The sequence below is a fragment of the Cyprinus carpio genome, chromosome A7 (genome assembly GCF_018340385.1).
Source record: "Cyprinus carpio isolate SPL01 chromosome A7, ASM1834038v1, whole genome shotgun sequence".
NCBI classification, from domain to species: Eukaryota; Metazoa; Chordata; class Actinopteri; order Cypriniformes; family Cyprinidae; genus Cyprinus; species Cyprinus carpio.
In genome coordinates, this window is record NC_056578.1 from 5,901,200 (window position 1) to 5,918,418 (window position 17,219).

The 17,219-nt window shown below is 34.6% G+C and overlaps 1 long non-coding RNA gene and 1 pseudogene across 1 annotated transcript; both read left to right on the forward strand.

Annotated features, from left to right (window-relative positions):
• Positions 1-1,010: 1,010 nt before the first annotated feature.
• LOC122145522 lies at positions 1,011-7,171 on the forward strand (annotated as a pseudogene).
• Positions 7,172-12,071: 4,900 nt separating this feature from the next.
• On the forward strand, positions 12,072-15,808 carry LOC122145563. Its single transcript, XR_006160396.1, has 4 exons — positions 12,072-12,356; positions 13,976-14,065; positions 14,301-14,364; positions 14,681-15,808. It is a non-coding gene; the product is annotated as an uncharacterized LOC122145563 (long non-coding RNA).
• The last annotated feature ends 1,411 nt before the right edge of the window (positions 15,809-17,219 follow it).

Below are 17,219 nucleotides of genomic sequence, written 5' to 3' on the forward strand. Positions count from 1 at the left end.
CACATGAAGAATCAATTATGGAAACTCTATGGAGACTGTTCAGATTTTCTCTTGAAGACAACAGTGTCATTGTTCAGATGAAGTCGGTTCAGTGTTCAGTATTCAGTTCACAGTTCTTAGTCAGTTCAGTCCAGAATTAACACTCCAGATAAATCCTAATCTAACCTTGAGGTCATGAACGCATGAATTAACATTTCTGATTTGACTTTGAGAGAATATGTTGTAATATATATATATATATATATATATATATATATATATATATATATATATATATATAATTTTAAGATGGAAAATATGCAGTTTCACAAAAGATAGATCTGTGGCTTTAAAAAGAAATATTGTTATCAGATAGCAAACCTAGGTTCCTAACGATAACTTGACCACAGAATATGCTCTAAAATTTGATAGCTGCTCTAAGTTATTATGTGTGAAGGTTTTTGGTCAAATAATTAACACCTCTGCATTCAGTTAGTTTTGTGAACTGGTATGTTTCATTAGGCTGTAAAGAAATCTAGAACTGAGTATCATCAGAATAAAGTGAAAGCTAACATCATGTTTCCTGATGATATATCCCAGGGGTAACATGTACAGGGTGAAAAGCAATGGTCCTACTTCTGAGCCTTGTGGTACTCCATACTGAACTTGTGATTCATATGATACCTCTTCATTTACCATTACAAAATAATGATGGTCCGATAAGTGTGATTTCAACCATGCTAATGCAATTCCACTAATGCCAACATAATTTGAGGTTAATCAAAATAATATTGTAGTTGATAATGTCAAATGCAGCTCTGATAACATAAACATACTGATTACATATTTGTAACATAATGATTACATTTATAGGGGAATGTTCCAAATTCTGCATGTACTGTAATTGTCTCTTATCATAATAAGAGCTAACAAAAAATGGGAACTCTTTTGTAATAGGTCCATTTAATGTTGAATATTCAGATATCAGATACCTCATTTGGTTGGGAGGGACTTATTCAGCAATAAATAAACATAATTTCTGAGCACAATCTTATTCAACTAGACACTGATCACAGACTGCTGGTGTGTATTAATTTTCATATCTACAATTGCACATTTTTGGTTTGAAATGTTTAGTCAGTGCCTAATATTCCACATGTGAATAATATATTGGATATATAATAAACAGCAATTGTTTATAAACAAGTATTTATAATAACATTTATTCATTATATAAAACATTTACAATTTTGTTTAAAAGCAGATAATTGATGTTGATACGTTGATGGATTCCAGGTGAGTTCAATGTTTATGCACTCTTATTTATTAACACCTTATTTATTTATTTATTACAGAGTTTTAAAGAAATTTGGTATCACGTTCACTTTCACTACTTTCACTAAAAAAACTCAAACCTGATCAAACTTGTAACAAAGCTCATTGTCAAAAGAGACAGTTGTGCTACTTTTCTTTAATTATTGTTGTATTTTTCTTTTCACAAAACCTTAATATCAGTGTAAATGTCATGTTCATACTTCACAAAAACACAAAATAAAAAACCAAGTGTGTTTGTTGACAACTGCGAGCAGCTAGCTTACATTATATTAATCAAGACTGAATTGATAAATTCAAAAAGACTGTAAATATAAATTAATGAAAACAGATGCAATTGAATAGTTTTATTAACTGCATTAAAAACTTTGAAGTTAAAGTTTTATCAGGTGTTCAATCTGGACTTTATTTTCTTTTCTGTTTAACTGAGGATGAGAAATTGAAAATGATTCCTTCATATGCTGTGATGATGTGATATGTATTTATGTCTTAATCAGGATGGCAACACGTGTGATTTTGGTACTAACACTTTTTACTGGACTGTGTGGTGCTAATTTGAAAGGTATGTTTATCTGTAACCATTGTGTGTCATCATATTACATATCAATCAGATTAAATTATTAAAATTATAGACTGAAATATTGTAATTGGAAGCTTGTGGTTGATTGATTTGTTTGTTTGGATTTCTAAGAAGCGGTCTTATTTTTTATTAATTGAACAGGAAATATTGCTCTTCATGCCAGAGCGGTGCAGTCCTCCTTAGGACACCCACAGGGAAATGCTAAACATGCAGTAGATGGAAACAGAGACTCAAATTACGCGAAGGGCTCATGCACTCACACTAAAACTGAGTTTAACCCATGGTGGAGAGCTGACCTTGGAAACGTCTACAGTGTATACAAGGTTGCCATCACTAATCGTATAGACTGTTGCAGAGAGCGACTCAGAGGAGCTCAGATTCGCATTGGTAACAATCTGGGGGAACAACGGAAAACAACAATGAGCTGTAAGAAATGTTTCAAATGTTTTGTATAATCTCCCAATGTTTATGATGCTCGATCTGGTTTTAACTGGGGTGACCATACATTCTCTTTCTCACTGGACATGTCCTCTTTTTGGACTTAAAATAAAATGTCTCCAGTCAGGATTTCTAAATCATCAAAAACGTCTGGGATTCAACTTTGGCTTTTCAGACATAGCAACAGTAACTAAGGGAGGGTGGGTCTTTGAGAAGGGTCATTTGATGTCACCGACCTGAAGAAATTCACAGAATGGTGTGACAGTGATGGTGATTTCAGGGATCTGCAAGCACACAAGAAGTGGACCAAATATTCTGAAAGGTCTGAAAGCATAGAGTTTAATTCAGAGCTACTGAAGATTGCACAGTTTCTCTTTGCTATTCTTTCTCACAATGCAAATGTAGAGAGAGTTTTTTTTTTTTTTTCACTGATGTAAATCCAGTGGAAAAAGGAAAGTAATCAGTTGTCTGCTGAGTCACTGAAGGAGCTTCTGCGTTCAAAATACAACTTTAAATTTATGGCAATTTAATATAAAACATGAACAATCATTTGTATTGTGAAGAATGCTATACAATCTCATTTGATTTCAATACAGTCTAACAGAATTTGTTACATGTACATTGCATTGAGAGGCCTCTGGTTTCCATTTTTAAACACTGTTCTTTATGTATTTGCAGGGTTTGCAACTGTTGACTCTGGTTTTCGCTGGCACAAAAATGTTTGAGTTTAAGCCTGTTAAAGGTCGATATGTCAACATTGTTTTACCCGGGAATGATAAAGTTCTTACTCTGTGTGAAGTCGAGGTGTTTGCAGGTAAGCGGCAGAGAGAGAAGACAACTCTGTGATAGAATTTGTTCATGTACTTACTAATGTGTGTATGACTGTTATTATTTTATTAACAGAAGCAGACAAACCACAGTACATTTGTGTTCCAAGTGAGTGCTCTTTATTACTCTGTATGCTGTCAGTAACACAAATATTTGATAACCAAAGCCTGCCCAATCGTACTATTAAAAAAAAATAAATGAATAACAATTTAGCCATAAATAAAATTACCCATATTATGACCTTTCACTTGACCTCATCCGACCTCAGTAATTTAGCACACTATCAGGATACCTTCAAAAATGACTGCGGCTGCCGGCAAGTGGCCAGTAAGTCTAACTGACATTTTTTTTCTGCTTACTTTTATGAGTCTGTTTTGGACTTTCTAGATATGAATGAAACACACTGTATGACAGCCTCATTTTGGATACCAACCCAGATAGCACAGGTACGTCTGCAAGATGTCTGTTAAAAGATCACTTCATCTGGAAAACATCTGTTGTGTACATCTGATAGATGTCTTTAAGATGAAAGTTTTACATTGTAAATCATAAAGATCTTAAAAACATCTTCTAAACGTCTATTTGACACCTGATAGAAAACGTCCTATAGACGTATTGCAGATCATCAAACACTCTAAAAAATACGTCTTGCAGATGTAATGCAGACGTCAAATAGACATCTCCATGATGTACGTCTTTTTGAATTTAAATAGATTTATTTACACTGGGCCTGTTTCACGGGCGTCGGGAGGTCTGGTCTTTTTTAATGTTATTTGACTAAAAACTATTCATAATTTGAACTACTATTATTACAGTATTTATTTTAAAAACCTAGCGTAGAGTGCCTTAAAAATAATTAGGCTATCACAGCACTGGTAAAAAAATTATACAGGCTTATCCTGATTTTCTCATCCCCGAATTATACTTTATCAGTCCTGTTTTTATTATCATTCAAAAATAAATTCAGAACAGGATTAGAATAGATTTATATTGAAAATATGACAGAATATTTTATTTTCTACAACAGCAACAGTAGTGCCTGTAAACTCAATAATAATAATAATATTAATAATAATACACTTCAGTTTCTAATGTCAGTTATTATAGGTGCAAAGAAAATATTCTTTAACTTTTAAACTTAAAGGGCACCTATTATGCTCTTTTTTTTACAAGATGTAATATTGCAACACACATACACACATAGTACGATAACGTTCACTATGCGCTTTAATGAAACGCACAGAAATACAGTTAAAACATTAGCTAAGCACAATAACGACATGATTTTGAGGAGCATTACCTTCAAAAATAAAAGTAATTCACTGTGTCCTCAGTGGCTCAGATGCTGGGAGAACATGAAGACATTTATGTTCAGTCTTACATCCGAACACAGAATACCAGTATTGTTTATGAGACATTGTTGACATTACAGCTGCTCGACCGAGTATCACTGTAAAAAAATAATCATGGGTCTTGTACATTTCATTTAAAAAGGTGATAGTTAAAAACAGTGTGTATATTTTCTTAAAGAAAATGTGGTTCAGTGTTGTATAGAAAATATTGAGAACTCACTAATAAAACCAAGAGATTATGTTTTCCCTCATATTTTTTTAACGAAACCTAAGCAGTTCTGAGGCTTGAATTGAGGAATAGATTAATATGAAAATAAATAGGGAAAGAAGGCTACCTGTTTATGTTAAAAGAATTAGCTCAGTTTTGCGTTTTTATTTTTCTAGTGATTGTTAGTTCCCAACATGCTTTGCATATGGCTGGGAAATGGAGAGTACATATTGAAATTAACTGATACTTTGAGTTTTTTGAGTAAAGGGGAACATCTATTAGTCTTTAGTGTTCAGTTATATTTGACATTTGAAAGAGTTTCTGTTATGTTGAAGTTTCTGTCGTTGCCATTGCAGAAAAGCAGAGCTTATGGTTATGGATAACTGCATGTAATAACACTATGAGGCATGATGCTTTGTTCAATGAGTAGTAGCTTTGCTAATGCTAGTGCAGTAAAGTGTTTACCTACTCGAGTTATCTGACTGTATACAGTCGTTTTATTAACTCAAAAGTCAAATACAAACAGACCTTACTCAAAATCACAGTCTTTTGAGAATCAAAATAATGAGCACATTTCACTAATAATATTAAATTCATTGTGTCACAGATTAAATGGAGATTTTACATGATTTATTCAGTTAGATTCCATTAAAAACTATTAAAAAATATTATGTGCAATATTGTTACCATATATTTAAGTAGATAACTATTTCCTTTTTTTATTTTGTTAGATTTATTACAACTGGCTGAGGGTGGAAACTACATAACACAGGACAGCATGTCTGATAGTTTAATGGGAATTAAAAATAAGGAGCGGGTGGATTTTTATCATTGTAGGGTGGTTGTGTTCACACACACAAACATCATGTTACAGTGGATTTTGTATAATAGGTGCCCTTTCAAATGGTCTTTTCTGTTCTGTGTTTCTTTTACAAAACTGCGTCACGGCATATGCTGCTGTACCAATACATATCGATATGCGTATCAGCAAGGAAAGTGTCACGATAAGTTTTGCCATATTGATATTTTGAGCACAGCCCTATTTAAAGCCTCGTTCAATGTGACCCTTTTATACTTTGACCCCCCCCCCCCCCCCCCCCCACACACACACACACACACACACACAAAGGTCTCAGCATGGCCCTGGATTTGAGTTGAAATGTTTTATCAACTCACTTGTGATAAATGCAATATTTATAAATATAATAAATAAATTAATATACAAATAATAATAACAATATTTTATTTTATTTAAAAACAGGAAATCTTGCTCTTGGAGGCAAAGCTGTTCAGTCCTCCACATACAGCAGTCTCGGAGCTGCTCGAAATGCTATCGATGGCAACAGGCAGTCAATGTACACGCTCGGTTCATGCAGCCATACTAACGGAGACAGAAACCCCTGGTGGAGAGTTTGACTTGTTGGGCATCTACAGGGTAACCAGGGTTAGCATCACTAATCGTGGAGACTGTTGTGAAAAGGGGATTGAGGGTATTCAGATCCGTATCGGCAACAGCCTGGAGAATAACGGCAACAATAATCAGCTGTGAGTGCTGTCTCTCTCTTAGTACTTACACAAACAAATGTAGAAAATTAGTAAGTAAGTTAAAAACTACTTTGAATAAATCCTTTAAGATGTTTTTTTTTTTTTTAATGGTTACTCACGGTTTTTGAAACTATAGCTCCATTTCTCAAAACTAAAGATTAGGTCTAGGCAATTTTAAGGCCTTGTCCACACGTACACGGGTATTTTTATAAACTGAGTTTTTCCTTCTTCCGTTTAAAAAAAAAACTCTGTCCACATGAAAATGCAAACACGTGCTATGAAGCACTGACGAGAGCATGCCAAGCCAACAGGTGGCGATATAATCTCAACCGTAAAGCCATGCTGGCCAATCAGAAACCCAGCAGGCGACGATAACAGCGCATGCTCCGACGTCACAAGCCCAAAACGCCGGTTTTGCTGTCTACACGATAACCCTGCAACCATAGTTTTTGAAAATCTACAAAAATGTTCGGTTTCAGTGACCTGGTGCTGTGTTTGCGTGTGGACGAACTGCCAAACCTCGTAGAAAAAGCTGTGGTTTTAAAAATAACATGTTTGTGTGGACAGGGCCTGTTTCCTTTTTAATACAAACTTGCCTTTGACATAAGTATATCTGATATGCCCCTCTCTTTTTCTCTGTTTCTGTGTCTCTTCACAGGGCTGCGACTGTTGGGCCCATCCCACCTGGAGTCACAAAAACGTTTGAGTTTAGGCCTATTAAGGGGCCATACGTCAACCTTATTGTGCCTGGACGCAATGAATACCTCACACTGTGTGAAGTTGAAGTTTATGCAGGTGAGAGATAAAAAGAGAGAGATGTGATGTGTAGAAATTTGAATGTGTATATATGTAATATGTGTATGCAGTGTTAATGATTTTTATTTTATTCTGATTTCATGGCCAGATTAAGTGGAATGAAGCAACGTACATCACGGTCCACTGATCCTCTGAAACTACTGTTTTCTGAGCAATACTAAAATTGCACTTTTTTAATTGTTTTTATTTTACTTATGTGCTTTTATCCTTTCCCCAGGGGGGTTTGTTTTAGACCATAAACACTCCCATCCTTTGTTTATCTTTGCTTTCTACATTAATAAATGACTACAGCATTGCATGTTCTATTGCATGTTTCTGAATCAAAAATATGAAGTGCACTGACTTTAATGACAATAATAATAAATGTTTTATTCATTGATACCTGTTTGTGCCACTGTCTTCCAGTTTTGACAGAAGACATGCATTGATTGTAGTCTGTTTAATGAATACTGTCCAGGGTTTCTAAAATCACCAATGACCATAGTTTCAGCTAAACATCTTCTTTACTCTCGACTTAAGAGAAAAAAAATAAATAAATAAATAACAAAAATAACAATTCGCTACATCATGGATGACCAGAGGATGAGTAAATTAACAGCTATTTTTCATTTTGGGTGGAACTATACCTTTAATCAGCACCCTACTCCCTTATCATAAGATATCTGTTTAATTTCACTTCGCTTGACAAAATGCATTTGGATACAGAATAACCTGCAACGTCTTCAAACAAAACAAAACTCGAGTCATGCATATTAGAATTTGAGGTATGATGACATAATGCATGTATGAAAATAAATATAAATTGCCGTACATGTCTGTAAAATTAACAATGTGGCTGTTATTTTAAATATTATATCATTAATGACAGAGAAAAAAAATACTGTACTAATATATAGTATTTTTCTGTTTTCTTAAATTACCTAGATATGTCTGTAAATTTACAAAAGAAAATTGTGAAATCACTACCAGATGGTGCAAATGGACAGATGACACCATCGCTCACAAAATATAAATAAATACATAAATAAATAAATAAATAAATAAATAAAGGTCAAATGACTGGTAGTAATAGTTGCCAAAGGAACAATTCATGTAAAATATCCTAATTTAAATACAGTGCAAAATATTTTCAGAAATTTGCATTAAAAAAGAAAGAAAAATGCTGTTATTTTACAGGTATTTCCTGAATTATAATGAGAAAAAAAAAAGTTAAATGACTTGCAGCAACAGACCATTAAACACTAACAGATCTCTCCAGATCTCTGCGTCTTAACTTACAGTACTCACCAGTTTGAATTAATTTCATATAGGCCTAATAATTCTTGTTCAGAATTAACAGAAGTTTAGATGTTAATGTTTTTTTGTGAAAATAATAAAGTTTGATGTCACCAATGTGGACATCAGAGTTTGCTTTAGTTGCCCTGTTGACCCTTCATTTCTTAAGCATTCGTTTTCCCAGGCTGCTTTAACTTTGAGTTTCTGACACACATTCATTAAGAGAAATTCCTGACAGGTGATGCTGGTTGCTTATTGCTGATGTAATCATGTAATTGATTCACTGATTCCTGATTCACTGATTTCATTGAGAGGTTAACTTTATATATTCAAGACGCTTCTGCCTGCTTTCACTTCCGTCTCTTCTGCTCTTTTTGTCTCATACTCACTATCCACTGTTGCAAACTCTTGTGAGACAAATAAGCATCCGTAACTTATTAAACTGAGCCCACCATTTTATTTGAAAATTAAAAAAGTTTGAAAAGCAAAACAAATTATTTTAAAAAAATCTGCAAAATGCAACAAAGTGGGAGGGCACGGACCCCTGCATCTCCAATCACCGGTGAGCAGAATAGAATTGGAGAGATGGAAAAGGGAGAAAAAGACCAGAGCTTTAAGGAGGAGCTGTAAATCACATATTTAGCCTGAGAAAATATATATTTGAACCGCAGGGCTGTGCACAGATATTTTTAGGGGCAGTGGCCCAAACCAAAAAAAGAGGGGCACTAGGGGGGTAGTTGCTAATACACTTAATTTCCAGCGATATCGTTGACTTGATTGCAAATGATTGCAAAGATAATTTCAGACTTTATTGTAGATGTTTCTCTTACTCTCTGCCTCATCTTCAGTGGAAGTAGGGGAGAGTGTGGGTAAGTTGATTCACCCCCTGTTTCTTGGCAACTGTACACTTTTACTGGCATGTGACCATGTATTTTGGAACCACCCATCATTTCTGCCAGACTGTGTAAAGGAGAAACACATGGGTAGGGAAGGCACCCATTTACTTTAAAAATGTTTGGCTTGTCAAAGTAAAATTTTAGCATAACAGATGTAATCGTTGTTACATCAAAGCAAATTCATCCAGGTCTAAAAATATTTTCTGATAAATATAGGTGATTTAGCAACATATAAATCCATGCAAATCATTTAGCTAAATGTTAGCCTAAACTGTTAAGCTATTTTTAATGGCAGCTATGGGGCAAAGTGAGTCAAATGCTGTGGGATAAATTGAGTCAGCGTTTTAAATTACCCCATCATAAGGCATTGTAGTGAAATCTCTGAATTATAAACTGGTATTTTAATGTGATATTTCTGATTTAATTTATCATATATACATATTATTTGTAGTTTATTTGATAGGGACAGTGTACAAGTGCACCAAATTCTTCTCTGATAAGAACCAGAAAATGTTTTTCATCACATTATAATCAGATATATCTTTCCACCTGTAGTCACTAATGACCAACACACTCTCTGTTCAGTCTGTTTTTAGGAAGGTTACAACTTTAGTGTTCAACATATTGTTTCAGAAATGCAAACAATTAAAGGTTGAAATTTAAACTTCATTTGGTTGGTTTTATGTTGTGAAAGTGGAGTGATGTGGCCAGGTATGGTATCCCTACTCAGAATTTGTGCTCTGCATTTAACAGCACACACACACAGTGAACACACACCCGGAGCATGCTGTGGCACCCAGGGAGCAGGTGGGGTCTCACCTCAGTTATGGAGAGAGCACTGGTTATTCACTCCCCCACCTACAAACCCTGCCGGACCCAAGACTTGAACCCACGACCTTCGGGTTACAAGTCTGACTCTCTATCCATTAGGCCACGTCCCTCCAATAAAATGAACTTTATGAAAAACTGTTTGTAAAAAGGAAATTATTACATTAGTTTTTTTTAACTATTATTGATTTCACAAGGGTTTGAATCAGATTTGGTCAGATGGTCATTTTACACCCAGATGGTGCATCTTATCCACTGACTCGACTCGGGTCAACTTATCCCAAACCTGGGGCAAACTGAGCCATGGGAACACTGTTTTATGAGAAACCATATTTTTAGAACCCTTTGTCATAGAAACATTCTGATAATTTAAAATGATAGGAATACTTTTGTTAGGATCGGATATGATAGATACTTTAATTGTATTTCTGCATCATTTTAACTTACCTTGAGGACCACATACAGTAAGTTAAAAATTAAAAAAAAAGCTACACATTTAATTTAATATTTTACAGAATAAATCTATATTATATTAAACAACTCATTTAGAACATTTATATTATTTGTAACTATTTATAGGCCTACAATTAATATGGTTTTAATAAAATATGACGTGTTATAGATTACTAGTATCAAGTGATTATAATGGGAAATATACTTGCTGCTAAATATTCTATATGATGATTTATCTGCTGGGTTGCTGGAGCTTTGAACTAATATTTGCAATGTTGAGCTGCCTTTAGCAGGCTCCCTTTGCACTCTCTGTGTCTGTTTTTTTTTTTTTTTTTTCTCTACAAAGTGTGCCAACAACAACAGCAAATGTTGTGTTATTTATATTATATCTGATCGGGTACAATAATTTGATTAGACATTCTAATTCTAAGTTCTTGGTATTTTGTTGTTATTACTTTCAGAAGACAGAGCAAATCAATACAAAAGCAAAACTACCAAATTACTAATTCAGCGAATCATCCACTGACTGTAATGTGGATTGTAATGCATCTACCTGTTAATGCAATGACATTGAACTGGAGTCTCCACTGAAAAGTCCAGAGAGAGCGACACACAGATCGTGAGAAATGCTGCGGAGCAGGCGGGAAAACACGGAGCAGATTCAGCGGATCTTTAGCGGAGCTGGGACAGACCGCTTTGAGCTGGAGTGATGGGGGGATTGGTGAGAGGGGCAACTCAGCCAATGAGGGCAAAGGGGCAGTGGCTTTAGCCACCGGGCCACCCCCCTGTGAACGACCCTGATTTGAACCAAATGTAGGCCTATACTGTTAGTATTATAGGCCTACTTGTTTACATACAGTATATCACAGGCCATCTCACAGGCCATCCCACTCCTCTGTTAGGTCTTCTACTATCATCTCATGGATTACAGCATCACACGGCTTAATGTTGAACGTGATTTTTCTCCAATGAGGGGGAGAATTTTTTTATTGCACTGATGTCAAATAACGTGAGCAAACAGAGTGTCAATCAGTGCACTGGAGAAAATGTCAACCATAAATGTATAGAAACAAAGCTGCTTGTCAGACTTTCAGAACAAGCAGCCATATATATATATATATATATATATATATATATATATATATATATATATATATATATGGCTGCTTGTTCTGAAAGTCTGACAAGCAGCTTTGTTTCTATACATTTATGTATAGAAACAAGTAGTAAAGTTGTTAAAAAAATCGACCCAGGATTTTTTTAACAACTTTACTAAAACAGAAGCCCAAATTTACGTAGTTTATAAGTGGACTTGACAACTCTGTCACTATCCAGATGGATGTAGTTGGCCTCACAGATTTTGCTGAGTAACGTCAGTTGCTATGCAGGTTGTTACATGTCGCGTGCCAGTTTAACACATTCATGGAAGAAGAATGGATATACAGTTGGGCAAATTCTGAAAGCTCATTTTCATGTTTGCTCTGCTCTGTACTGTGAACCTGTTCGACCTGTTTTGGGGCAGATGAGGAAGAGAAGAGAAAGAAGAGGGGAGGATCCTAAAAGTGTGCTCTTGATTTTCTACCTTAATCTCGGTCTACCTTTAAATGATTTACGCCTTGTTTATGTTTGTTTGTTTCACGTAAATGTCTTAAAACTAAATTGTATAGATAGGTTCCAGTTCCATGCATGTTAAGTGTAATTTAGTTTTTATCGTCTCGCGGTTAGGCACAAAGCTACTCTGTTTCAACCCGTGGACTTAAAGCTGGAGCTTCTCCAGTTTCAGCACTATACTATTAAATACAAGCCTAGATCAGGACTGCAGAAAGGTTGGTGTGGTGTAAATGATGAGAGTGTATGTGTTTATGTGCTTGCTTGTGTGCACTGTAATACACATTTTGCAGTAAGTTGCTACTGGAGTTGCGAAAGTGATTCACTGACGGGGGCGTGGCCATAATTTCAGAAGTTATATATGAGTGGACAGAATGACAGGTTTTATCTGGCCATTGCCTAATTGACACGTTTTATTTTTAATTTGATATTTTCTTGCTTCTATTCTTAATTGCTTGCTTTCTCTGCATTTTTTTTTCTATTGAATTAATGTAAAAATGGCAGGTTTAATAAATGTATCCTCATGTTAGGCTGAGTGCACTATCCGGACATGCGAGCATGATCCACACAGATGTGGTGGCTGTGTAGTTCATGCTTGAAAATCTGAATTCAACATTAACAATCACCATCTTTGTAATTTGCAAGGACGTGAAAAGCACTATAAACAAATGTGAACTGAATCTTTATTCTACTGTGCAGGGTTTTGAAAATATTTCTATTCCCTACCCATATTTGGAAAAATAAAAGGCCGCATTACAAATGAGTTACAACAATACAATGAAAATAAGTGCAGGTGTGCAACTAGCTAATTTTAATGTCCAAAGCTTGTTGATTATTTATCAAGAGAACATGTTCAGCCGAAACAAAACGGAAACCAGAAACACTGAACGGATGGAATAGTAACAAATTCTAAAAATATTCAAAATATTCAAATTTATTTAGTATTTTAAGTTTATGAAGGAATATATGATTATTATTGTGACTTATTATTATTGTTGTGATTATTATATAAGCTTAAAGGCACAATATGTAAAATTTCCGTAATAAAATATCCAAAATCCACTTGCAGAGTGTTATAGCCTAATATTTCATGCAGTTGTGCACTTACATTATCCCTAAAGTTCTCAAGGATTTGTGAATTTAGAGAAATTCCTATTTTAAATAATGACTCGTCCCGGTTCATTGTCGCCTACCAATTACGTAAATATCTGCGCTAGAGGTTTCCGCTTGTAGAAACTATAGCAACACATGTGAACAAAAATGCTGCTGTAAACAGAAGATTCATTCATCAAACAGTGTATAGACAGCTTGTATTATAAGGGGAGCTTTTTAAGAGTGCAAACTAGCTCTAGACTGAAGTCAGTCATACTGTTCTTTGACAATGTAAATGTTATTTGCTAGCTTTCCCTGTATAACATATTCCCTCTTTGAATAACTTTGAAGGGTACATGTAATAATAATAATAATAATAATAATAATAATAATAATAATAATAATAATAATAATAATAATAATTAATTACATCCATGAACATGATTCAGACATCTCTGGATGGTGAAAACGACATCTCCCATCATTCCACTCTTCTTCATAATCGTGTTATAAAAGATTCACCTTTGTTATTGTTTAGAAAATTGACCCCTAGCGGCGAACAGTTACATATTGTGCCTTTAACAAGTAAATAGATAGATCTCTAAAAAGGTCCATTCGATTATTCAGATATTAGATAAGTAAGATTTCTGTTCAGTGTTGACTTTTATTCAGACAGAAACTCTGTTAGTATAGGCATATTTATATCTGTTTAATATCAAATTCTTGTTCTGAAAATTTTTGACAGGTTATAAGAAGATAAAAAAGACTGATGTCAAATCTGAGCTACACTGACACTCCACTGATGAGTTCAGGTCAACTACTACACACTATCCGGGTAAGTTCTTAACACAATCAGTATTTCACCTCTTGGGTGATGTGTTCTAGCTCCTTTTTGACCTTCCTAGTATATTACGTATATTTGAATGGAATTATTGTGTACCATAATGATATATGCAGCAGACAACTGGCGTGACTGTTTGTCACGATGATCTTGCTAGTTACTAAAAATTTGCAGTGTGGTCCTAGCTGGCCCTGACATGATAAACAACACTTGTGTTATTTAATCACAGCAACAATGGCTTCACCCAGACCCCGCCATCGACGCGGAAGCATGGAGCTGCCAACTAACATGTTGTAAGAGATTGCTGTTATTAATACATTGTGTATATTTATGGGTTTTCACTTGATATGAAGGACCAAAATAATTATGTTTAGTATAATTTTGATATTTAGGCAACGTTTTAAAAATATCATAATAATAAAAGCCTGTGTAGTCATACTGTATATGTAGCATAAAGTATCAAATGAAAGAAACTGTTTCATCGATAAATATCAGCTAATATACACGTTTATCATATTCTGTATGTACTAAAATATAAATATTTGTTTTATGAGACATACAAAACACACTGTATAAAAATCCCTGATGTTTCTGCTGTTTTTCTTTTAGATCTGATGTTATTCATCTCACAGATGAATTAAATAGACTTAATGAGGACATTTCCCTGGAATGTCACAAGCATAAAGAAAAATTTTATGATGCCATCAATGAGTTTAAAAATGGTTACAGATTTGCTATTTATGCACTCAGAGGAGGACAAATAACTGGAGGAATCGCGATGGTGTTGTCGGCATTATCATTTTTTGTAATTGATGATGAGGTTTCTGCATTTTTTTCTGGAGCAGGGGCAGGTTTGGCTGTAGTTGCTGTATTATGTGCTGCTTTTGGACGAAACAGGAAAACACAGCAGGAAAAGAACTTAAAACAATCTATTGAAGAGAAACTTAATGGATTTCAGGATAAAATGAACCTTATTATTGACATGATGGAAAAAATCTGTCAACGCACTGAGGAAATATTGAGAGACCCTTCACTATCAGACCACAAAACCCAGGCATTAAGTGAACATTTTGCCTACTGCTTTGAAAAGGGGCACGTCTTCCAGGAACATGACAGGAGTAAAGTGGGTGACCAGATGTCTAAAATTGTGCATTTGTCTGGAAACATTTCAGAAATGATCGCCAAGGTTAGTTCTGTGCCTGATATCCTCAAAGAGATTATCGAAGACAACAAGAGGCAACATGGAAAACCTGCAAAACCCAGACAAGAACTAATAATTAAAAGAGAGTTTATGGAGAAAGCAGAGAAATTCATTAATGATATGCAGAAAGGAATATGTGAGTTAAGAAATGGAGTGAAAGCAATCAGCCAAAAAACAGACAGTTTATCAGATATTTTGAGTCGAACCTGACAAAATGAAAAAGTATGAACTGCTGAGACAAAACTTGTTACTGGATCCACCTGACAGAGAACCACACAAACAGTGACCAATTTTACATTGCAGTATTGACTAATGTCAATGTTTCATTGTCCTACAACAATGAAATGTTCATATTGTCAAAATATACACATATATATATATATATGTGTGTGTGTGTGTGTGTGTGTGTGGAAAGTAATACTTTGTATGTATGATTGTTTTTGCTTTGTGTTATTGATCAGAAGAAGATGATTTTATTTTGTGCTTATTATGTGCTTTATATTAATCACTTTTCATAACAAAACACGTAATAAAATGTACAGACAAAAATATATTGGATTTTCTTTAACGTCCTTACCAAAAAAAGAAAGATGGAAAAATTATTTCTTTTTTGTTTGAAGAAGAACTAAAACACTTTATTTTTTAAAAGTCTGAAATATTACTGGTGTCCATTCAAACAGCATTTACATACATAAACATTGTAGTATCAGTCAGTAACTTAATTTTTCTACCTTCACTATAAATCGCACAAGTATTAAACCATTAAAAATAAGTGAATAAATATTTTGCCATATATAATGGAGTTACATTAAACCAGACCAACCACCAAATGTTCTGCAGCTGCATGATAGGACATAATAATAATGATAATAATAATAATAAACACTATCAGAAGGTGGCAGTATCTCTATATTTGTCATTCAAAAGGGGAAAACCAAAACTTGAACTGAACAAACTGTGAAAAGCAGCATTTGCTTACTGTGTTGAATATGAATAATGTTGATCACTTACTTAATTTCAGAGGCCAATGTCGTTATGAAACGAAGCACGGAGAGTGGACTGTCTCACCGACTGAGCTGAAAGACCCTCAACTAAACGGCCTGACCGTCGGCTTGGTGTGTCAGGGACATTAGAGAGGTTGTGTGAGGCCACCTTAAAGCATCTGCTGTAAGAGGTCTGCTGTCAAAGAGCATGAATACTCCTCTACACAGATACAAACGGCCCTAAGCAGCTATTTCAGTGAAGACATCTCATACATTTCTGTTTTTTTTTTTTTTTGGTTTTCTATCGGTCTAATGATTTCAAACTTTCCCAGGCATATCCATGCAACGTAGTTAAATAATAATAAATAAAAAAAAAAAAATAATAATCACAAACAGAGGCTGGGTATCCAAAGCAATAATAATAGCACCAAAATAGCACATAATCTCTACGTCACGTTTCCTGTGAGCCTTGTCATCCAAGCTGACATAGAACATAATGGATATTTCTGCAGGGAGTGGAACGAGGAGGAAAAGTCCTCTCAGGTGTTTCCTTAAGTCAAAGCAAATTTGTGTTTCCGTTCCATTGTGATGTTTACACAACTTTGAATCTGGTCATTTTCATACAGGGTCCAAAGTTAACACACACCAAGAGCCAGATGTAAACAAAAGGGAGTCAATCTGCAACATAAAACATGTTTAAATTGAATTGAACGGAATATGATGTGAGTAAATCAAATCAAAACAAACTATCAGCTGATGAAAACACCTCACATGTATCCTAACAAATTTCTCTTGAGAGGAAAATGTTCAGTGTATTAAATATTTCTGGCCTGTAAATTTGCACACCGATCACTGCTTTCCTGATACAGAGTTCAACAGCCTGATATTGAGTTTATGTTGTCACATACAAAATTAATTCAGTTACTATTGCCTATATAAGAAAATGTTCTGTATTATTAATATG